At 36.5% G+C, this 24,844-nt stretch overlaps 1 protein-coding gene and 1 non-coding gene across 7 annotated transcripts in view; both read left to right on the top strand.

Annotated features, from left to right (window-relative positions):
• Positions 1 to 24,844, top strand: part of EVI5 (ecotropic viral integration site 5) — a 245,418-nt gene that overhangs the window by 206,841 nt on the left and 13,733 nt on the right. The window lies entirely within an intron of this gene.
• TRNAC-ACA (transfer RNA cysteine (anticodon ACA)) lies at positions 4,757 to 4,828 on the top strand. The gene has a single exon. It is a non-coding gene; the product is annotated as a tRNA-Cys (tRNA).

Below are 24,844 nucleotides of genomic sequence, written 5' to 3'. Positions count from 1 at the left end.
AAAAAAACTAACAAAAATGATAAATCTTACATGTGGTTTAATTTACCTCGAAGTTTTGTAAGTCTTTCCTATAAATACTGATTTTTCAGCTATGATAGCATTTGAGGGATCCAAGATCATGTATAATCTTATTCATGTGAATTTTTTATAATCTGATCTGATAGTCATACATGAAAGAACAAGTTACAAATAAGCATGTCTGTGGACATGAGTTTGAGTGTACTCCAGGAGTTGGTGAGGGACAGGGAGGTCTGGCGTGCTGTGATTCATGGGGTCGCGGAGAGTCGGACACGACTGAGCGACTGAACTGAACTGAACTGAGAGATTCTTATTGAGAACCTTAGGGGTTATTCCTTACATTCAAAAGATTTTCTCAAAGAAAATTATGGGTGAAATAAATCAATCTCCCATTTATAATTTTGACATCTAATGATAAGGGAATGTATCTTAACTAAAAATAATGATACTCTCTCCTCATCAGGAATGGCAGAAAATAGTTAACATGAGGTTTAACTTTAATGTCAGATTTTTAGGTGTGGCTTGTGAAAGCAATCTTTAATCTTAGAACAGTTTGTGATAAGATGCTAGCTAATTGGGTGGTTCAGAATAGGCCAGAGTCCTGGGCTTAAACAAGTCCCAGTTAGAAAACAGTAGAGAGGAGAATGAGTATAGTTGGGGACCACACTCCCAACCCACTCCAGTTTTCTTGCCTGGGAAATCCCATGGACAGAGGAGGCTGGCAGGCTGTGGTCCATGGGTCGCAAAGAGTGGGACCACTCTGCTGCAACTAAACAGCAGCAGCAGCAGGAAACCACACAGGCACACAGAGGTGAGAGTGAGTATAGGGTTGGGAGTTTAGAGGAGGCCAGGTTTGATTAAGAAGTAATGTGATTGAGTTGTGGAAATAAAGTTAGATTGAATAGAATCAGTTTATGGTGAATCTTCAAAGCTAGAAGAGATTAAGTTTGCTAGATATTGTGAAATCACTATAGGTCTTTAGTTGGAGACTTATTTTCATTATGTTTTTGGAGCAAATTTTAACAGTATTCACCTGTTCAAAGTTTTATAAAGAAAGCATAAGGGAAAACAAATGAAAGTTTAAACTGAGATAACTGGCTATGGTTAACTTAGTACAAAATTACTAATTATTGGCCAGCTTCTTGAGACATTTAAACAAGTTTCACCTTTTTATTCTCGTGATTTTGGTTTTTTTTTTCATTCTTGTGTATAGCAGTTCACAGTGGGGAAAAAAAAAACCAGATAAACTGAAGCCAGTCTAATTGCTCCAACTTAACTTTTGCTTGTGTGCTAGAATTTGCTAGAATCTTTGACTTTCAACATAAGAATTGACTTTTAAGTATTAATGTTGTATTTGAGCATGTGACTGTTAATAGTTACTGTGTTAGCTGATTTTTGTACTTCTGTAAATGTTGAAGGAAATTTTGAAACAGCTTTGCAGATTCATCTTCCTAAAGATACAGCAATGTTGTGCATGTTATAACAGCAATGACCACTTAGCATAGTTAGCTGTATGAAATGGTAAAGAGGATTAAACAAGTTATTTTTCATGAATGGCTGAATATTGTTAATCTATAAAGTAGCAATAATATATACTGTTTATTGGTCTGTCACTCAAGCATGGTGTCAGGCACTTCATATTTATTATTACTAATCTTCATAATAATCCCATATGATGGTAGTAACTTCAGTTGAATAGATGTAGAAACAGATTCAGAATGATTAAGTAGCTTTTCCCAAGATGATAGAAATAGTAAACGACTGAGCCAGGATTTAATCCAGAGTGGTCGATCTTTTCTGTGCTACTTACAGAGAGTTTAGATTAGAAAACAATATTTAAAATTTTAAGAACATCAATTAATGACCACATTTTAACTGTGTTGTCCTCCTTGACACATGAATTTGCATGTGTCCTGTAAGTAAATTCTGCAGTTGACCTAGTCACAAGAGCTCCCCATCTCTCTCTCTTAGCATTGCAAATAGAGATTTATATTCACATTCTGCAGCTTACTATCATCCATCCACATACCTTCTCTGACTCCCAACCCCTGTGATTCTTACCCTTACCACCGAACTAATTTTGCTCCTAATATTACCTGCCTACCATAGAAATCTTTTAATTTGAAGCCTCTTACCCTACCAAGCGGAGAAGGCAATGGCAAGCCACTCCAGTACTATTGCCTAGAAAATCCCATGGATGGAGGAGCCTGGTAGGCTGCAGTCCGTGGGGTCGCTAAGGGTCGGACACGACTGAGCGACTTCACTTTCACTTTTCACTTTCCACTTTCACAATTGGAGAAGGAAATGGCAACCCACTCCAGTGTTCTTGCCTGGAGAATCCCAGGGACGGGGGAGCCTGGTGGGCTTCCGTCTATGGGGTCACACAGAGTCGGACACGACTGAAGTGACTTCGCAGCAGCAGCAGCACCCTACCAAGAGCTTCACAGAAGCCACTGTGGAAGCTCTTGCTATCCCAGACCTGGAAGGGGCTATGACTAAATCCTCTCCTAACCCTATCTTCTGTCCTCATGGCAGACATAGAAAAGACCCAAGGTCCCAATGTAAGTGCTTTCCTTTCCCTATCGTCCCACCTTCTGCCCTTTCATCCATCTATCATCACAGCACCTACTCTGTACTAGGCACTGGGTTTAGAACTGAATATAAAAGATTGAAATACAATTCATAGCCTCAAGGGACTCACAGTCTAACAAAGGAGATTGTTGTTCAGTTGTTCAGTCCTATCTGACTCTTCGCAACCCCATGGACTGTAGTGTGCCAGGCTTCTCTGTCCTTCACTGTCTCCTCCATTGTTTGCTCAAACTCAAGTCCATTGAGTCGGTGGTGCCATCTAACCGTCTCATCTTCTGTCACCCCCTTCTCCTCCTGCCCTCAATCTTTCCCAGCATCAGGGTCTTTCCCAATGAGTCAGCTCTTTGCATCAGATGGCTAAGGTACTGAAGCTTCAGCATCAGTGCTTTCAGTGAATATTCAGGACTGATTTTCTTTAGGATTGACTGGTTTGATCTTGCAGTCCAAGAGACTTTCAGGAGTCTTGTCCAGCACCGCAGTTTGAAAGCATCAATTCTGCTGTGATCAGCCTTCTTTATGGTTCAGCTCTGACATCCACACATGACTACTGGTAAAATCATAGCTTTGACTAGATGGACCTTTGTTGGCAAGGTGATGTCTCTGCTTTTTAATATGCTGTCTGGGTTTGACATAGCTTTTCTTCCAAGGAGCAAGCATCTTTTAATTTCATGGCTGCAATCACTGTCCACAGTGATTTTGGAGCCCAAGAAAATGAAGTCTCTCACTGTTTCCATTTTTTCCCCCATCTATTTTCCATAAAGTGATGAAATCAGATGCCACTATCTTAGTTTTTGGAATTCTTTAGCCTTCATCATGAGACTCTTTAGTTCCTCTTCACTTTCTGCCATAAGGGTGGTGTCATCTGCATATCTGAGGTTATTGATATTTTTCCCAGCAATCTTGATTCCAGCTTGTGCTTCATCCAGCCTGGCATTTTCATGATGTACTCTGCATATAAGTTAAATAGGCAGGGTGACAATATACAGCCTTGACGTACTCCTTTCCCAATTTGGAACTAGTCCATTGTTCCATGTCAGGTTCTAACTGTTGCTCTTGACCTACATGCAGGGTTCTCAGGAGACAGATAAGGTGGTCTGGTATTTCCATCTCTTGAAGAATTTTCCACAGTTTGTTGTGATCCACACAGTCAAAGGCTTTAGCATACTTCAATGAAGCAGAAGTAGATGCTTTCCTGAAATTCTCTTGCTTTTTCTGTGATCCAACAGATGTTGGCAATTTGATCTCTGGTTCCTCTGCTTTTTCTAAATCCAGCTTATACATCTGGAAGTTCTTGGTTCAAGTACTGTTGAAGTCTAACTTGAAGGGTTTTAAGCATTACCTTGTTAGCATGTGAAATGAACACAATTGTGCAGTACTTAGAACATTCTTTGGCATTGCCTTTCTTTGGGATTGGAATGAAAACTGACCTTTTTCAGTCCTGTGACCACTGCTGAGTTTTCCAAATTTGCTGACATGTTGAGTGTAGCACATTAATAGCACCATTTTTAAGGATTTTAAATAGCTCAGCTAGAATTCGATTACTTCCACTAGCTTTGTTCATTGAAATGCTTCCTAAGGCCCACTTGACTTTACACTCCAAGATGTCTGACTCTAGCGATCACACCATCGTGGTTATCTGGGTCATTAAGACTTTTTTTGTACAGTTCTTCTGTGTATTCTAGCCACCTCTTCTTAACCTCTTTTACTTCTGTTAAGTCCTTACCATTTCTGTCCTTTATTGTGCCCATCTTTGCATGAAATGTTCCTTTGGTATTTCCAATTTTCTTGAGATCTAGTCTTTCTCATTATGTTGTTTTCCTCTATTTCTCTGCATTGTTCTATTAAGAAGGCTTTCTTATCTCTCCTTGCAATTCTTTGAAACTCTGCATTCAGATCAGTAAATCTTTCCCATTCTCCTTTGCATTTTGCTTCTCTTCTTTTCTCAGCTATTTGTAAGGAAATAGGCATAGAAATAAATTGTAATACATAATGAAAAGTATACATTATAGTAGATACCATTTGTTCAATAGTCGTTTTGTGTCAGACACTGTACTAAGTATTAAACTTCCTTTATTTCTTTTAATCTTCACAGCAAACTTCTGAGGTAGGTAGCATCATTATTATTCATGCTTTACATGTCATAAGGACTTCCCTGGTGGCTCAGATGGTAAAGCGTCTGCCTACAATGCAGGAGACCCAGGTTCGATCCCTGGGTTGGGAAGATCCTCTGGAGAAGGAAATGGCAATGCACTCTAGTACTCTTGTCTGGAAAATCCTGTGGATGGAGGAGCGTGGTAGGCTACAGTCCAAGGGATCACAAAGAGTCGGACATGAATGAGTGACTTCACTTTCTACATGTCATAAAACTGAGGTTCTTGGGTATTAAATAACTCCCCATGGTCATACACTAGTCAGTGATAGAGGTAGGAGGTTAGACTATATAGCTTTAAGTCCACCTACGCACTTAATTCCTGTATGCTACATAGCCTCCTTTGAAACATAGTGGGATAAGATGGCTGGGTTTTGAAAAATTAAAACGTTTTCAGGCGGTTTGGACATCAGGAACATTTAAGTCAGAAGACATAAAACTGTAAGTTCCTGAAATGAATGAGCCGTCTGCTTCAGTGTTTAATCCATCTTCTTACAGCTGCCAACCATTAAAGACAAAGAATATCTTCTAACTGCCTGGAAAGGGAGATAGAAGGAAGTAGAAAGGTAATCTCATTTAGAAGCCAAAAGAAATGTACTCAGAGGTAATTCAGATATTGATATACTGAGAAGTATAATCATACAGTTCAGCCACAGTATCAATTGACAAAGCTTCTCTGGGTTCCTTTAAGCCTTGCTGTCATTTACAATAGTTTTTCATGTGAAAATGCTCACCAAACAGCTGATCTGGAAATGTTTTTGGAATACAAATTTTATGTTTTAACTTGTTCTTGGTGCTGATGTGTTCTGGTAGATCTAGGAATAGGTAGATTTATTCCAGACTGAAGATAGTCCTCTTATACTAAAAATTAAATATTTCCCCATTGTACAGCTTTGCTGAATTTTTATGATGTCTTAATAAAATAGTTTTAATGTGCTTTATATCTTTAAAATCCCACAAAAGTAATTATAATCACTTAGTAGCTTTTCTTTTTTATTTTTTTTAGTAGCTTTTCTATTTAAAGCAGATATTCCCTGTTTTTATTAAACTTTCTATGTGGTAGTTGCTAAACCAGATATAGATCTTTTGGATAACTATTTTAATCTTCACAGTTATCCTGTGAAAAATGTTAATATTTCTACTTTATAGGCTCAGTGAGGCTAAATAATTCATCTAAAGTTACATAACCAGTAAGTGGCAGAAGCTGGATTTCATGGTCAGGACTTCTTGTCAGATTGCTGCTGCTGCTTAATCACTTCAGTCATGTCCAACTCTGTGCGACCCCATAGACAGCAGCCCTCCAGGCTCCCTCGTCCCTGGGATTCTCCAGACAAGAACACTGGAGTGGGTTGCCATTTCCTTCTCCAATGCGTGAAAGTGAAGTCGCTCAGTCATGTCTGACTCAGCAAACCCATGGACTGCAGCCTACCAGGATCCTCCAATCCATGGGATTTTCCAGGCAAGAGTACTAGAGTGGGTTGCCATTGCCTTCTCCATCTAGTCAGATTACAGTGTGTTAAACAAGAATGAAGTAAAACCAAACCATAATTTTTTTTTCTGAGGCACTTTGAACATGTTGTAGGAGTGATGTGGACTTTCTTGAGTTTTACACATTCATAAGTGAATGGTCTGTATCTCGTGCCTTTGTTGGTTTTCTGTGAGCTGTAGTTTCTGGGAAGTGAGCAGCTCTCATTCCTGTAACTCCTGTAATCCAGTCATTCGTGTGCCTCCTTCATGAGGATTCAGTGCGGCTATGGTGCTGTTATCCCTCCGTTAGGAACTCTAACTCAGTGTAAAGCCCCAAAGATCTGTTACTTATTTTTATTTTATATTGTACTATATTTTATTTACAGTGTTGTGTTTGTTTCAGGTGTATAGCAAAGTGATAGTCATATATATATATATATGAATTATATATATATATATGAATTAACAAAAGCAGTTCCTGTCTTTTGATGGGGAGCTTGTGGTTTATAATATATATGGCATTATTTTGAGAGAGGGATAACTTAGGTATGGCTTTGGGTTTTTTTTCTTTTTGCAGCTTGAGGCAGTTGTAAAATAACTTAATGTAGCTTTTTGCAACTATGTATTCTATAGCATATTTTTCATTTGGTGAAATTTTAACTGTTAATGTTTATGGCATTATGCTTTGTACCATTTATTAAATAAAAATTTAAAAAAAGAAAAAAATTAGAGCATTTTGTATTCACTAATACCATGCCTTGTTCCAGATAGGATAAAGGAAGTTTGCAAATGATTAAAAAAAAAAAGTTTAATTTTGTGAGAAAAAGTAAAGAACATTAGGAATATAACATGGAACCGTGAATAAGACCAATACAAAATAGCATACCGCAAAAGTATCTTATACATTTTTATTCATGGGCCTCAAGCTTGGCTCTAAGGTTTTCAGCAGAAAGGGGAAATCTGGTCACTTTAAACTTTTCATAGTGTTTTTGTGTTTAAACAGACCAGTTGGTTAGAAGAGCCACACCTGTTCCTGATACTAAGACCAAGCAACAGTTTCTTCATTGCTCTTTCATATGGAGACCTTCTAGAATGAGTCCACCAGCTATTATCCTTAACATTCTGCAGTCGTATGGGTTCATAGTCATAAAAATTGAACAATCTAAAGAGCACAAACTTCTAAAACTTTTCTATAGAAGTATTACTTACAGAAAAGTACCCAGGTGACAAGTTTATAGCTCAATAAGTTATCACAGAGATCACATCCATGTAACCACCACCCAGGTCCAAGAGATGCTTCATTCATACTCTCTCCCAACCTCTCTTCAGTCACGCACTCCTCCTCAGAAATAACTGTGATCTCAACTTCTAATACAGTGGTTTAAGTTTTTAAATTTTATATAAATGATCATGAGAAGAGTTGACTCACTGGAAAAGAATCTGATGCTGGGAAGGATTGGGGGCGGGAGGAGAAGGGGACGACAGAGAATGAGATGGCTGGATGGCATCACTGACTCGATGGACATGAGTTTGAGTGAACTCCGGGAGTTGGTGATGGACAGGGAGGCCTGGCATGCTGTGATTCATAGGGTCACAAAGAGTCGGACACGACCGAGCGACCGAACTGAACTGAACTGAACTGATGGTATATCTTCTTCTGTGCCATGCTTCCTTTGCTCAAAGTTGCTAGTGAAATTTAACCATGTTATTCTTAAATGTAGCTCTAGGTTATTCATTCTCATTGCTGTGTAACTTTTCTTTATGTAAATATACCGCAATTTATTTATCTATTCTGTTGGTGAATATTTGAATTACTTCTGATTTGGCCTTTTAAGAACATTGCTGTTGTTTATTGGGCTTCTCACGTGCCCTCAGTGGTAAAGAATCCACCTGCTAATGCAGGAGACATGGGTCAGGAAAATCCCCTGGAGAAGGAAATGGCAACCACTCTAGTATCCTTGCCTGGGAAATCTCATGGACAGAGAAGCCTGGTAAGCTACAGAGTCAGACACCACTTAGTGACTAAATAACAACAACAGTATATACTCCCATGAGCCATAAAGACAGTTTTCATTGTTCTACATCCTCATCAGCATGTGGGATGGTCTGTCTTTATCTAATTTTAGTGACTCTTTGACTGTGAAGAAGATTCTCATTACAGTTTTAATGAGTATTTCCTTAATTACTAATAAGACTGAGTACCTTTCCCCTAGCATCCAGAATAGTGTTGGCATGTGGTGGGTACTTCATGAAAATGTTTTTAGTGAAGAAATGTTTGTGGAAGGCTTTGCTGATAAGGTAACATATAAGTTGTGATAGAAATGCTAAGGAGCTTCTGATGTGCAGAAAACAGTGAAAAGATCATTCTTGGCAGAAGAAACAACTAGCACAAAGACCCTGGAAAAAATGAAGTGGACTTTTGAGAAACCATACTAATGTGGCTCGAGTATAGTAGAGAATGGGAAAAAAATAGTATGAGGTAAGACTAAAGAAAGAGAGTCAAATCCTATATAGTGTCCTATAAGCCAGGATAAATCATTTGGATTTTATTTTTGGCTAAGCAAGAATGATCTGATCTGATTTGCCCTGCCTGCTATGTGGTGAATTGATTGTAGGAAAGTAAGAATGGAAATAGGGAGGTTCATTAGGAGGCCATTAAATTAGTCCAGGTAAGAGCAGAAGTGGAAATCTTAGCATGGTGGATGTTTTAGAAGTAGAGAACTTGCTGGTGGATTGTGTGAGGGACATGAGAGAGTAGTCAGTGACTCCAGAGATGTTTGCCTTGATAGTTGAGTGAATGGTTGGTGCGACTTACTGAGGTTAGGGAAGGTAGAAGATCCAAAGTTGTGTTCTCTTTATGTTAAGGTTGAGATTCCTATTAAATATTAAAATGAAAATAGCAGGCAGATAATGGATATGTGAGTATGAGACTCTGGAAAGAGATCAGGGACTAAAAATAGGTTTATTGGTCATTGGCATAGAGACAGCATTCATCAATAAAGAGAAGGGGGTCTAGGAGCAAGTTTGTGGTGCTCCTCGCCTTTAAGGTCAAGAGAGCCAGCAGAGGAGACCAAAACCACCAGTGGGCTAGGAGGAGATCTAGCAAGGGTGAAGTCTTCAAGAGGCTCCCAAAAGGAGACCTTCAAGAAGGAAGCACTTCAGCATAGTTGTTTCCTAATCCATCTGAAGAATGAATTTATTTAAAGTGATTTTGTCATCCTTTCCCACCATTTATCAGAAAAAGATTTATGAAATCCATCTGAAGAATGAATTTATTGAAAGTGATTTTGTCATCCTTTCCCACGATTTATCAGAAAAATGATTTATGAAAGAACTTGAAAAGGAGCTGTGATTTGTCAGTTGACACTCTCTTGAAGAAATTAGAGAAACGTTAGCTATTTCAGGACAAGATGGGCCAGAAAATAAGAGAAAGGAAAGAATTATTCCAGGGTACTCTAAACAACTTAAAATCTGGGTAAATGGAACCAACTTTCTTTCTAAGGATAGCCATTGTGCTGGCTTCCAAAAAGTCTTCTGTCTTCCTGTCTTCTTTGTTGGGGAGGCAGGTTTTTAAGTTAAGTCATCGTATGTCACTAGAATCTTCCTTTATATCTTAAATGGCAACCCACTCCAGTGTTCTTGCCTGGAGAATCCCAGGGATGGGGGAGCCTGGTGGGCTTCCATCTATGGGGTCACACAGAGTCAGACACAACTGAAGTGACTTAGCGGCAGAAGCAGCAGCAGCCAAGTAGGAAATTAGGAGTTTCTGTAAATAAAAAGAAATCTAAACAAAGCCCTTGCTAAAGTTTGGCTTTAAAAATGTTTATACATATACTCTTTAAGTTTTTATATTCTGATAACTCTATGTATACCTGCGCTATAGGTTTACTTAAATATCTATCAAAATGTATTTTTGCTTTATTTTTATTCATTTTTAAAATGTGTTAATTTTGGCTGTTCTTCATCTTTGTTGGTGTTGCAGGATTTCTCTAGTTGCAGTGAGTAGGGAACTACTTTCTAGTTGTCGGGTGCAAGCTTCTCATTCTGGTGGCTTCTCTTGTTGCAGAGCATGGGCTCAGTAGTTGTGGCCTGTAGGCTCAGCACTTGAGGCACACTGGCTTAGTTGCTCTGAGGCATGTGGGAGCATCCTGGACCAGGGATAGAAACCCATGTCTCCTACATTGGTAGATGAATTCTTAACCATTGGACCACTAGGGAAGTCCTTAAAATGTATTTTTACTGTTCTCTTTCAAATCCTGAAAGATGATGCTGTGAAAGTGCTTTACTCAATATGCCAGCAAATTTGGTAAACTCAGCAGTGGCCACAGGACTGGAAAAGATCAGTTTTCATTCCAATCCCAGAGAAAGGCAATGCCAAAGAGTGCTCAAACTACTGCACAATTGCACTCATCTCACATGCTAGTAAAGTCATGCTCAAAATTCTCCAAGCCAGGCTTCAGCAATACGTGAACCGTGAACTTCCAGATGTTCAAGCTTGTTTTGGAAAAGGCAGAGGAACTAGAGATCAAATTGCCAACATCCGCTGGATCATCAAAAAAGCAAGAGTGTTCCAGAAAAACATCTACTTCTGCTTTATTGATATGCCAAAGGCTTTGACTGTGTGGATCACAATAAACTGGAAAATTCTGAAAGAGATGGGAATATCAGACCACCTGACCTGCCTCTTGAGGAACCTATATGCAGGTCAGGAAGCAACAATTAGAACTGGACATGAAACAACAGACTGGTTCCAAATAGAAAAAGGAGTACATCAAGGCAGTATGTGGATACCCTGCTTATTTAACTTATATGCAGAGTACATCATGAGGAACGCTCGGCTGGAAGAAGCACAAGCTGGAATCAAGATTGCCGGAAGAAATATCAATAACCTCAGATATGCAGATGATACCACCCTTATGGCAGAAAGTGAAGAGGAACTAAAGAGCCTCTTGATGAAAGTGAAAGAGGAGCGTGAAAAAGTTGGCTTGAAGCTCAACATTCAGAAAACGAAGATCATGGCATCTGGTCCCATCACTTCAGGGGAAATAGATGGGGAAACAGTGTCAGACTTTATTTTTTTGGGGCTCCAAAATCACTGCAGATGGTGATTGCAGCCATGAAATTAAAAGACGCTTACTCCTTGGAAGGAAAGTTATGACCAACCTAGATAGTATATTAAAAAGCAGAGACATTACTTTGCCAATAAAGGTCCATCTAGTCAAGGCTATGGTTTTTCCCGTGGTCATGTATGGATGTGAGAGTTGGACTATGAAGAAAGCTGATCGCCGAAGAATTGATGCTTCTGAACTGTGGTGTTGGAGAAGACTCTTGAGAGTTCCTTGGACTGCAAGGAGGTCCAACCAGTCCATTCTAAAGGAGATCAGTTGTGGGTGTTAATTGGAAGGACTGATGCTAAAGCTGAAGCTCCAATACTTTGGCCTCCTTATGCGAAGAATTGACTCATTGGAAAAGACCCTGATGCTGGGAGCAATTGGGGGCAAGAGGAGAAGGGGACAATAGAGGATGAGATGGCTGGATGGCATCACCAACTCAATGCACATGAGTTTGAGTGAACTCCGGGAGTTGGTGATGGACAGGGAGGCCTGGCGTGCTGTGATTCATGAGGTCGCAAAGAGTTGGACACGACTGAGCGACTGAACTGAACTGAAACATTCTTAATATGTTTAGTGTGTATGCTCACTTTGTTATCAAACTAGAATTTTTAAAATAAAAATCTTTGAGAGTCAAATGACAGATGACCCTTTGGTACTGTTTGAGTCCTTTTATTTCCCCTTATATTCTTCAGTTTAAAAATAGGTAATAAAAATCACTTGAATTAATTTTTTAAAAGATGCAGCAGCAACAGCTTTTTAAAAGACTCCTTGACTTTGAATAAGCATCAAAATCAGAATAAAGATAGAAAGATCTTGAAGCTGGGAAAGATTGAGGGGAGGGGGAGAAGAGGGTGACAGAGGATGAGATGGTTGGATGGCATCACCGACTCAATGGACATACGTTTGAACAAACTCTGAGAGATAGTGAAGGACAGGGAAGCCTGGCATGCTGCAGTCCATGGGGTTGCAAAGAGTTGAACATGGCTTAGCGATTGAACAACAAAAGTAGAAAAGAATTTAGTCATTTGGCTCTGTAGGTATGGGCAGCTTTATTTTCCCCTCTCTCTCTCCTTTTGGTCTAACCAAGTGCCTTTGTTTTTTTTCTTCACTGGATGCTTATTCCATACTGACTGTTTCTACCAGTCTTTATTTCCTTTTAAATCTTGCAAAACTCTAAGTATAGCTAGTTTACAGAGTGGTAACGTAGAATAGAATTTACATTCTTTCAAACTGCTTTGATAACAACAATCTGTATCTGCAGGCAGAAATAAGAATCAAAAATAGTGTTTTCTATTTGTATTGATGACATTGATAATTTTAATCTTAGAATTATTGTTTAAGAACTTTTTCAAAATGTGAAATTATAAGCCTTCATGCATCTTTTTGGAGAAGGGCATGGTAACCCACTCCAGTATTCTTGCCTGGAGAATCCCATGGACAGAGGAGCCTGGTGGGCTACAGTCCATGGGGTCGCAAAGAGTCGGACACGACTGAAGTGACTTAGCACACACTCATGCATCTTTTTACAGTGAAAAGTGCTAGTTTTCTCAGTGTAGGAGCTTCTTAATAAAATAATTTCCTTCAACTTGTTCTTTCTTTAGCAAAGCAATGTGAAGTGTAGAAGCTCACATAAGCCTTGGTGCAAGTAAATTCGTTTTCTCTGCTGCCCCTGCCCAAAAAAAGGTCTTATGTAGATAATGATAGAGCATAATTGTACTCCTATGAAAATTGCTTTAAGGCCCTTGAATGAAATGTGTAGCACTGATTTTTAATTTTACAATCTCCATTTATCGATAAAAAATTGATTCTTAATGACCTCTTTAAATGACTGTTATTACTCTTAACATGTTCCGTTTTCTCAGGTAAGCAGTTCATCTTATTAAAATTAAAAAAATACTTATTGAACAGTGTCCAGTATTTTATGTCTGGAATAATAGCACTATGTAAAAGACTTAAAACTAAGATTTCAGATATACATATATATATATATTTTTAACCGGACTTGTTCTTAAAGTTTATCTAGTTTTTCACTTAAGGAACCTGAGGACCCAAGAGTTGAAGGGACTTACCGAAAGTTGCGCAGCTATTTAGTGGCAGAGACAGAACTACTGCCTGGGCATGTAGCTTCTGATCTACTCCAATCCACTGCCTTACCAATCCTGTTGACCAGTTCAGTTGTCTCATGGTAAACAAAGTAAGAGTTTCATAGGAGTTTAATTGAATTAAAATTAATTCTCTCTCTCAGATGAGAGTCAATTTTTAGGTAGTAGAAATCTATCCTCATTTAGTACTCTTTACTTTTCTTTTTTCTTCAGGCTTTCGATTTCTATATAATCTGAGACTAGGGGAGTGGTCTGACTTGACCCTTCAGTTCTGCTTTAGTTTCCAGTGGTTGCCAATAGCTTTTAAATATTAGATAGATGATTTTCAGGAAACAGAGGCAACTGAGATTTTTTAGCCAAATCTGACATTTCTAGAAACCTAGAATTAAGTAAAAATCTTCAACCCATTTTCATATATACATATTATTTAAGAAATACAAGCTTATTCAGCTATGTAAATTAGCTTAGCTATTCAAAGCATTGTTTCAAGAATCTATTTATAGAAAGTCAAATATCATATGATTTCACTTGTATGTGGAATTTTAAAAATTATACAAATGAACTTATTTTAAAACCAAAATAGACTCACAGACATAGAAAACAAGTTTATGGTTACCACAGAAGGGAGAGGGGGAGAGCAATTAGCAGTTTGGAGTTAACTTATGCACACTATTGTATGTATAATAGGTAGCAACAAGAACATACTGTATAGCACAGAGAACTATCTCAATATCTTGTAATGACCTATAATGGAAAAGTAATTAACCAGTGGCCAAACTTCCGGATATATTTCCATTCATTCTTTGCCTCCTAAGAGAATAATATACCACATTCATATAAAGAAATACAATAGTAATCCAACACAGGACTTTTAGACAATCTCCTAGTTTTATATTACATTCATAAAAAGAGGGTATTCTATTCAACTACATACATCTGTGTATCTTGGTTGCTGTAGGTAAAAAGAAAAGTTTTGATTTGTTAGTGAATAATATGTTTCTAATGATGGTAGTTTCATTAAGAAATTGGAGTTGAATTGTGAGAATATGAAAAAAAAAAGGTTCTGGTAGGAGAGGGTAAAGTGAAATAATTAAATCACTTAGAAAAGAAAAATGAAAAATATAAAAGTTAGCTGTATACCTGAAACTAACACAACATTGTAAATCAACTATATTCCAATATCAATTTTTCAAAAATTATAGAAAACAAGGCGAGAAGGAATTAGAACCCAGAAAAGATGAGATACCAAGGAAAGAAGCCTTTTAGAAGTATTGACTAAAGTAGGACATGCCTCTAGAAGGGTTTCTTTACAAAATTTCTAGGATAAAATCTGGGTGAACTGCCAATTTACAGAATAAAGAATCAGTCTGGAACTAGGAATTCGGATCTGGTACTCTGAATTAAAAGACCAAGTAAATGTCCTCAAGAAATAATATAACATTGGCCAAGGAACAGAACCAATTAGAAGTGTAAAGTCAGGCTTGAATATTAAGCTGTATCAGATGGAATTTTTTCTGATATTGTGCAAGACATTGTAGAAAATATACTTTTCTAGGCAAGAATACTGAAGCAGGTTGCCATTTCTTTCTCCAGAGGATCTTCCGAACCCAGGGATCGAACCCGCATCTCCTGCATTGGCAGGCGGATTCTTTACCACTGAGCCACCAGGGAATCCCTATATTTAGAGATTACTTAAATTATACAGAAGGATGTGCACAGGTTATATGCAAATACTACTCTATCTTTTATGAGGGACTTGATCATCTGTGGATTTTGGTATCCACAGGGTCCTGATCCAGTCTCCCTTGGATACTGAGGGACAACTGTACTGGTCTGTAAATTGCTAAATAAATGGCCCCAACAATTATTCTGTGGCTGTGAGATTAGAAACATACCTCACAAGAAACTACTTGAAAGGAAACTGCATATACCCAAGTGGTCAAATGCCACTTGGGTTAAAAATGCTTAGCATTTTTTAAAGGAAATGGAACTAACTATAAAACCTAAAGTGACAGTTTTTATAGTTACTTATTAGTACTCCTTGGGAGAAAAGTTATGACCATTCTAGACTGCATATTAAAAAGCAGAGATGTTACTTTGCCAACAAAAGTCTGTCTAGTCAAGACTATGGTTTTTCCAGTAATGTATGGATGTGAGAGTTGGACTATAAGGAAAGCTGAGCGCTGAAGAATTGATGCTTTTGAACTATGGTGTTGGAGAAGACTCTTGAGAGTCCTTTGGACTGCAGGGAGATCCAACTGGTTCATCCTAAAGGAAATCAGTCCTGAATATTCATTGGAAGGACTGATGTTGAAGCTGAAACTCCAGTACTTTGGCCACCTGATGCAAAGAGCTGACTCATTTGAAAAGACCCTGATGCTGAGATTGAAGGTGGGAGGAGAAGGGATCAACAGAGGATGAGATGGTTGGATGGCATCACTGACTCAATGGACAAGAGTTTGAGTAAACTCCGGAAGTCGGTGATGGACGGGGAGGCCTGGCGTGCTGCAGTCCATGGGGTCGCAAAGAGTCAATACGACTGAGCGACTGAACTGAACTGAAATGGATTTATTTCAGTAAGGGTGGAAGAGACTTCCTTTTAGCCTTTCATGAAGAAGCCATCTAATAGTATACTCTTAGATCTTAGACATGAGGAAAATAAGATATAAATGCCTAAAGACATTTCAGTCGTATGTATGATACCAATAAGGTTTTAGGATGATTACAGTAGTTTGTTGACATTTGGAATGACACTGACAAGATAGGCTTGAAGATTTCATTCAATCTGATATGGGGCAACCAACATGAGCTATGATTTTAAAATCCAGGGAATTTTTGTGTACTCAGGTTTCAAGACTTTAGTGTTCATTTTTTAAATTTATTTCATTTATTTGAAAGCTGATTATCCCCACTCTTCATCTAACTCTGACTTTCTCCCTCACTGTCTTGCCACCACTGCTAAACACATTCATAAAATAAAGAAGAGGGAGAAAATAGATATCCATGCAACTTATCAGGTTCTTAATAGCATTCTGGATTTTGTTTGTTGTTCTTTGGGTGTTTTCATTTGATAAGTTTAGTTTTGTTTCTGAATTTTGTGTCTTTGCTCTCCATCTTACTGCAGGTGGTTGAGAAATGGTCATCCTGGATTGTAGGGCTAGTTCTGCCACTGATTAACTGTGTGGCCTTAGGATGCCTATTCATACATTCATTCAGTTGGTGAATATTTTGACATCTTTTAACTCTCAGGCATACTTCAGGCCTTGCCTCAATTTCTGCATCCCAAAACAGTTATTTAAATGATCATTATAAAGTCCTTTCCATGCCAGTCCTGTGCTAGGTGTATAAAAGTCATAGTCCCAATTGTGAAGGAATTCAGACTGGTAGGGAGAGCCAGTCAGTATGGGCAGTGCTGTGGTAGAACCATATGGTGCCACAGCCTAGAAACATGAAAAGGTTTCTGGGCGTGGGGCTGCCTAAACTCTTTATTGAAGGACGAATAGAAGTTAGCCAGGAAAAGGAGAGTAGAAAGCTATTTCAGGCAAAGAAACCATCATATGCAAAGGTTCAGAGGTGTGTGAAGAGCTCAAGAAGAAATAACTGTAGAAACCAGTAAAGAGGGGCACTTCTAAAACCAGAGTGCCTTCTGATTAGTCTGTTTTTAGTGTGTGGTAGTAAAGAAAAGCACTTACAGAGATTGAACTGATGGCTGAGGGTAAAGCTTTCTTGAACAAGAGGAAGTGGCATTAAATACTGTCTTCTTCCTTAATTATGTTTTAAGTTATATTCCTATTAAGGCCTTGGGTTAAATGATGCATCAGAGCCAATTTGGATTTTTTTCAGTCTAATTTAGATATTCTTGTGCTATTTTTTTACCAAGCGACCCAATACTTCACACTTGTTTGTTAATGCTATCTATTCTTAAATATTAATCCAATTTCTTCAACTACGCTAAGATTTGGAAATATAATCAGTTATTTTAAATCTTGAGGTTTTCTTTGCATCTATGTAATTCAGTTTTAAAGAAACAATAGTATTGATAGTGTTTCAAACTAGGAACATTAGAAAATGTGCTCCACAAATTTACTGTTGATTAAAGGAAAATTGATGCAAGGTGAATAGCTAGCTCTCTCAGATTTACAAAAACTAAAACTTTTACATTGTGGTTGGAAGTTTTAGTGCAGTAAGTCATGTGCTTTTCATAGGCCATATCTCACAGATGCAGTTGGACACGAGATAATCAGATTTTCACTGCCCACAAGCTGGACAGCTGAAAATGTCATACCAATAATACGTGTCAAAGACTCAGTGCTACTTTCTTGACTGTCTGATTTAAGTTGTTGTGGTCAGTGTGAGGAACCTGTGATATGATAAGATAGCATTCATGAGGTCATGTGGTTTGCAAGTACCCAATCTTAACTAAGCAGCCTGTGAGTACCTCCAAATGAGGAAGAGAGGATACTAACCTTGTCTTTGAAAGCTTATTTTGTGTTCAGTGATAAAATAGCATGGGTTTGTGGCTATGTATGTATATTGAATGTTTTTTTAATTATTTTTCTATCAGAAGTTTTAGTTTCTGAAAAAATTAAATACTATAAATGAATTCATCTCCTTTAACTTCAGTCTAAAGAAATAAAAATTTTATTGTGACTATTTTCTGCCTATTTAAACTGAAACTGTAGAAGGTAGCCATCATTTCTTTTTACGTTGACGAAAAAACTAAATGTTGAAGGTTAATGTTGTTGGTGAATTTTTTTTAATCAATTAAGTTTTCTTCATTTCCTAAATAGAAAATTATTTCTTTTTAGTCTGGAAATATCTCTATTGAAAATATATCCACAGAATGGCTATGTGACATATATGTAAATAGATATAAATATTTTATGTGTGTGTGTATATATATATATAAAACAGCTTTATTGAGCTTTAATTCATGTGTAATATACTTCACCTACCTAAAGTGTACAATTCAGTGGTTTTTAGTATATTCACTGAGTTGTGCAACCATCATCACAGTAAATTGTAGAACATTTTTATCATTCAAAAGTTAGTCACATTCCCATTAGCAGTCACTCCTCATTTCCCCTCAGGGTTCCTTTCCGCTAGTTCTAGGCAAACACTAATCTGTTGATACTTTCTGTTGATTTCTCTGTTCTGGGTATTTCATTTAAATGGAATTATACAATATGTGGTCGTCTGTGATTGGTTTCTTGTACAGTCTTGTCAGAGTTCATCCTTGTAGTAGCATGTATCAGTACTTTTTCATTCATAATGCCTAATAATATTCCTTCATATAGATATACCATAATTTATATATCCGTGCATCAGTTGATAGACATTTGGGATGTTTTCACTTTGGGGCTACTTTAAATAATGCTGCTGCAAGCATCTATGTTCAGGTTTCTTTGTGAACATTTTCATTTGTCTTGAATGTGTACTTATTAATGATATTGCTGGGTTATATGATAACTCTTTTAACCATTTGAGAAACTGCTGTACTGTTTTCCAAAGAAGCTGTACCATTGTATATTCCCACCAGCTATTTATGAGGGTTCTAGTTTATTCACATCCTTGCCAGTACCTGTTATTCTCTATTTTTGGGTCTCTACAATCGATCTTTGTAAAACACAGGGCTATACCTTTTAAATAGCTATATGGAGGGAGTGGAGATCAATAGCTATAATAAAGCTAGTAATAATAATAATAGCTGCTGCTACTGCTAAGTCACTTCAATCGTGTCCAACTCTGTGTGACCCCATAGACGGAAGCCCACCAGGCTACCCCTTCCCTGGGATTCTCCAGGCAAGAACACTGGAGTGGGTTGCCATTCCTTCTCCAATGTGTGAAAGTGAAAAGTGAAAGTAAATTCGCTCAGTCGTGTCTGACCCTTAGCGACCCCGAGGACTGCAGCCTACCAGGCTCCTCCATCCATGGGATTTTCTAGGCAAGAGTACTGGAGTGGCTTGCCATTGCCTTCTCCGAATAATAATAGCTAGTAAGTGTAAATGTTATCTCATTTTGTTTTTTTTGATTTGTATTCTCTCTATAGTTAATGATAATTGAGCATCTTTCCCTATGCTTATTAGCCATTTGTATCTTCTTTAGAGACATATCTACTCAGACCTTTTGCCCATTTCAAATTGGGTTATCTTTTTATAATTTAGTTGTAAGAATTCTTTATATAGTCCAGACACAAATCCTTTATCAAATAAATGATTTAAAATTTGGTTGATTGAATGGACTGATAAAACCTATGATTCAGCTTTGGAGAAGAATAATTCCTCCTAGGAATTCAATCCAGATAGAAAAAAAACCTTGTTTTTATGAGGATGTTTTGCTGAAGGTTTGAATTTTTTTTTCAGTGCTCCAGCTAAAGGTTAAATCATATGAAATGTATGTGGTACTTTGATGTAGCTTTAAAAGTTCAGAGTGAAACAAGTGTGAAGTGATTTATTTCCTGTAATTGGTCATAAATTTACATAGAACCTCATATATTCCTAACCTCATCTCCATTGACATTAGAATACCTTCTAAATAATGTTAATGGTTTCAATTTTATCAAGATGTGTCAGCTGCCAGGAAGAGAGCAATGGCAGTTTCATTTTGTTTGCCTTAGTGTACTGGATAAATCTAAGTATGCACTAGAGAAAAACTAACAGTTCTTTGTAAATGGCTTTTATTTCTTTTCCCGTTGCCCTTCTCTTGTAACAAATGCACAGTATAGGTTTCTTCAGTTCCAAACTTTACTTTTCTACTTTTTCACTTATTAATGTGTATACATATTTTTTCTTTGCTTCTAACAATATGAGTTTTAACTGTTGTATTTTATACATTTAACATAGACTGTCTGTATATTTTTAATTTTAAGTGTTTCATCTAACTTTAAAGAGATTTACATAGATTAGTTCTATTTTATACTATTTCAATAAAATTCTTGAATTTTTCAGCTTAATATGAATTTTAATTACTGTAAGTCTGAATTTTGGCTCTTGTCTATGTAATACAATGATCAGAAGGTCATGACCTCCAATTGATCACTTTTATTGGTTTCCAGTTCTGATTCACTGGAAATCTTTTGGTTTGTGTGCTTGTCACTAGTTTTAATCTTTGTCATGTGTGTAATTCAGTTTTTAAAGCTGATAATTGAGAATAAATATACTGTATCATTTCTCATTTACATGTATTTAAATTTTTGAATACTATTAAAATTATTTTGTAAGGAATCCAACAAAATCACTGATTAAACTTTGGGGGAAAAAAAAGTAAAACCTTTATAACTTAGAAATACATATCTTTGTTATTGGATTTTACATCTGCTCGTATAAGATAATGTATAGTTATTTTTATATATTATAGATCACTTATAGAAGTGTTACATTTAGCTTTAAAAACTATAGCCCTATGTTTTACGAAGATTGATTATAGAGACCCAAATGTACAAATAGGAGCTTTTATAATCTGATATGACTCAGTCTTGGAAACTTACTGCAACTGTTTTGCAGTTCACTTGGTATCACATGACTCACTTCAATGGTTTAAACCCTGTCTAGTAGTGATCAAAGTTCATTTGGTTAGGGGTTTTTTTGGTGTGTGGATGACTTTTTTCCACTTTGTTGTGGATTGATTGTCTTTCAAAATACTCAGTACAGTCCTTCTTATTCTTTTGAATCTCAGAAAGTAGTAGTTGCCTGTACAATTCAACCTCCAAGCAGACACATGGGGAAAAATTTTTAACTTGAAATAATATACACAGAAACACTTTTAACTTTAAAGCATCATATCAATATAAGTGTTCATTATTAATTCTGTTACCTCTACATATTGAAAGTGGCAGAAGATTAACCTGTTGTGTCACTTTAAAATCAACTGTAAAGTTAACCCTAATGTTTTTCAAGGTACCACTGTTCTATGATGTGCAGAAAGAAAGCAAATACATAGAGAACATGTTGTGTCCTGTGTCCACATGGTCAGCAGCCCAAATGAACAAGTTTTCTTAAAACAAATTTCTGTGTTACTTATTAAGTTATATTAAAAGCTATGTATCTCTAAAACATATCACATTTTTCTGTTTTACGAAAGAAACTTCTGTCTTAACCTTTAGTCATTTAGTGAATTAAGTAGACCAAGGAAAAATTACAAAAAATACTCCTATATCCTTCATGAGTATGAAATCCTTTGAGGCTTCAGAATATTCACCCCTGCAGATTCTCCCTGCTTTAAAATTTTAATGTAATTTCTATGCGAAATAATTGTAATAGTTTTTAATACTCTTTTTTTAGTGTCTGAATTTTTACTGTCTTGCAGTTAGAAACGCTGCTGTTTCCTGTCAAAACCTATGTTCATCAGACTGAACATGACAGTTTCCTGTTTTCTCATTAACTATACTGAGTTTTGTTTTATTCTTTATAAGTTGTATGTCTTCACTTATCACTTTCCTTTTCTAATTACTAAATGCCTTCTTTGGTAAGCACTGCTTAATATATGTAGAGAAATCCTTAAGTCCATCTCTTTTGTTGATAGACTTTTAAGATTTTGTTAACTTTTTAAAGTTGTAATGTGTGTATCAGAATGTTTTAAGTATTATTTAAATAAATTCTATGTATTTTTACTTTTTTTACTCTGTCTCTTAATGCATAACATGATGAAGCAGTTCACACCAGGTAAGAAATAGTACATTATTTGGGTCTTGTATATTAGTACTCCCATCTGTATGCTTACTAGTTTTCTCTTTCAGCATTTAAAAGGACCGGATGGATAATCAGTTCCCGAGAATTTTTTTAAGAACCCTGCTGTTTTAGTGTAGCTCATCAACATTCTTATGTGCCTACTCTGGTCAAGCCAGAAAGCTCAGTTCTAGGATACACAAATGATTAAGAAATAATCCTCATCATTAGGGGCTGACAGAAGAGGTAAAGTGTATGTACAGCAACCAATCATTCCATATTTTCCCAGACGGTACTGATTTTAAATATTTAATTCCAGTGTTAAATCATATAATTTGGAAAAAAAATCTATAAATAGAAACTCAGGGACTTCCCTGGCTGTCCAGTGGTAAAGACTGTATCCTTCCTCTGCAAGGGACACATGTTCAATCCCTGTTTAGGAAGCTTAAGATCCCTCATGTTGCGTAGCATGGCCAATAATAATGAAAGTGCAAATATGCATATATATGTGTGAATCACTACAGTATTTATGCCTGTTGTAAATGCTATAAAAACTATAAAAATGGTTTATAAAATGTTAACATTTTAAACTTAATATCAAAATAATACTGGAAAACAAAAGAAAATATTTTTTTAAATAAAGGAAACTAATTTTTATTTTTTTGTCTATTATTATTGGATTATTTGGGAATTTTGTTCTGGTGAATGTAACTACTTTATTATCAAAATGGTCAAGTTACAGATAAATTTGGCAGCATATTTGAGAGGTTTTATTGATCACCTAGTCTTGGGATACAACTAAACAAATAATTGAAACTAAGAAACTTAATATGCATGATGAGAAATGTTTGTTTTTAGATTTATACTCCTTGTTCCCTAAAGATTTTGAGGCAATTTGTACGAATTTATATAATACAAAAATAACCAAAAATTGTTAATTAAATATAATTATTTATAAATACGTAAATCAACACAGTCATGTCTGACTCTTTGTGACCCATGGGCTGAATACTGGAGTGGGTAGCCTTTCCCCTCTCCAGGCGATCTTTCCAATCCAGGGATCAAACCCATGTCTCCTGCACTACAGGCAGATTCTTTACCGGCTGAGCTACAAAGGAAGCCCAAGAATACTGGAGTGGGTAGCCTGTCCCTTCTCCAGAGGATCTTCCTGACCCATGAATTGAACTGGGGTCTCCTGCATTGCAGGCGGTTTCTTCACCAACTGAGCTATCAGGGAATCCCAGTTAAACCAAAGGAGATTGCTAAGACTTAACTTTCACTTACAAATATGGTGGTATCTTATAGTTCAATCTAATAGTTAAAATAATTAATTCTAGTCTAATAGAATCAGAGTTATTACTAGCATGCAGAAATGCCTACAGTATCAAAGTGGGCTGCATACGTGGCAGCGTAAAGCATGGAACATAATATATTAAAGATTTATGTTGTCTAGTAAGACAAAGCCAAACCAGTTATTCCTTTTCCTGCTTCTTAACTTTGATTTCTTTTATGGATTCACATATGGTACTGGAAAATACACTGAACAGGAAAGTGTTAGGCTAAGTAAGAGCACTGTTATAACAGACTAAAATAGTGGAGTCCAGATATATAACTAGTGATTGTCTGGTTAGAGCCAAAGGTAGAGTTTAGAAATACTAGCAGAAAAAAGAAAAAAAAAAAAAGAAGAATGAATGGCAATTGCATGTCTTTCTAGCAATCTTCCATAGATATTATTTCTTGGATTTTTATTTAATAATAGATATTTTATTCTTAAAGTATCAGTTATATAAAGAAAAATTCATGAATCCTAAGTAGTCCAGCTTGATGAATTATTGCAGAAATAAATATGCTTATTTAACCTTCCATCAAGGTCAAGAACTAGAATCTTGCCAGCATTTCAAAGGTTTCTTTGTCACTCTTCCACTTACTGCCTAGTTTTAAACCTTATACTAATGGAATCATACAGAATGAATTATTTTGTGCTTCACTTCTTTTGCTGATACTGTGAGGTTTATCCACGTTGTTCCATGTAGCAGTAAAAGTTCATTTTCATTACTGTATTGTATCAATTATATGAATATACCATAACTTATTTACTCATTCTATTGTTATTTCTATTTGGGGTTATTCTGAATAAAATTGCTATGAAATCCCATTATAAATGTTTTTTCAGTATATTATACTTACTTCTATTGTTCATATACCTAGGAATGAAATTGCTGAGTGACTTACTATTTATGCTTCAAACCAGGGCACTTTTGAGAATCAAAATAGTTTGTCCCAAGCAAACTGTAATCTGTGGTTATTTTCGGTATAAGGTGTATAGGTGTTCAATTTTAGTAAATACTACCAAACCATTTTCAAAAGTGCTTTTACTGATTTACACTTATGCCATCAGTTTACAAGAATTACCATATTACCATGTGATTACAAGAATCACATGTCTCTGCTAATGTGATTGAACAGCTGAATGTCGTATTTTCTAATAAGAGCCTAGAATGAATTTAATCAGGATGATCAGTATAAAGGACCATTGATCTGCTTTGACAATCAATCTGGCAGAAGGTAAGGCAAAAGTATTCTTGCGAAATTTATAGAGCTTATGTTATAATACTTTGGGAAATGATTTGGCAGTTTATTAGAGCTTAATAATACAGTGACCCAGCAGTTATACTCCTGGGTGTATTCAAGAGAAGTGAGTGCTTATAGTCACTAAAAAACATATTTAAAAATGTTCTAGCA

Source organism: Moschus berezovskii, chromosome 4 (assembly GCF_049115385.1).
Source record: "Moschus berezovskii isolate FMDL1 chromosome 4, NW_MosBer_1.0, whole genome shotgun sequence".
Lineage (NCBI taxonomy): Eukaryota > Metazoa > Chordata > Mammalia > Artiodactyla > Moschidae > Moschus > Moschus berezovskii.
The sequence above is the reverse complement of the archived record's forward strand: the minus strand, read 5'-3'. Positions and strand labels throughout refer to the sequence as shown.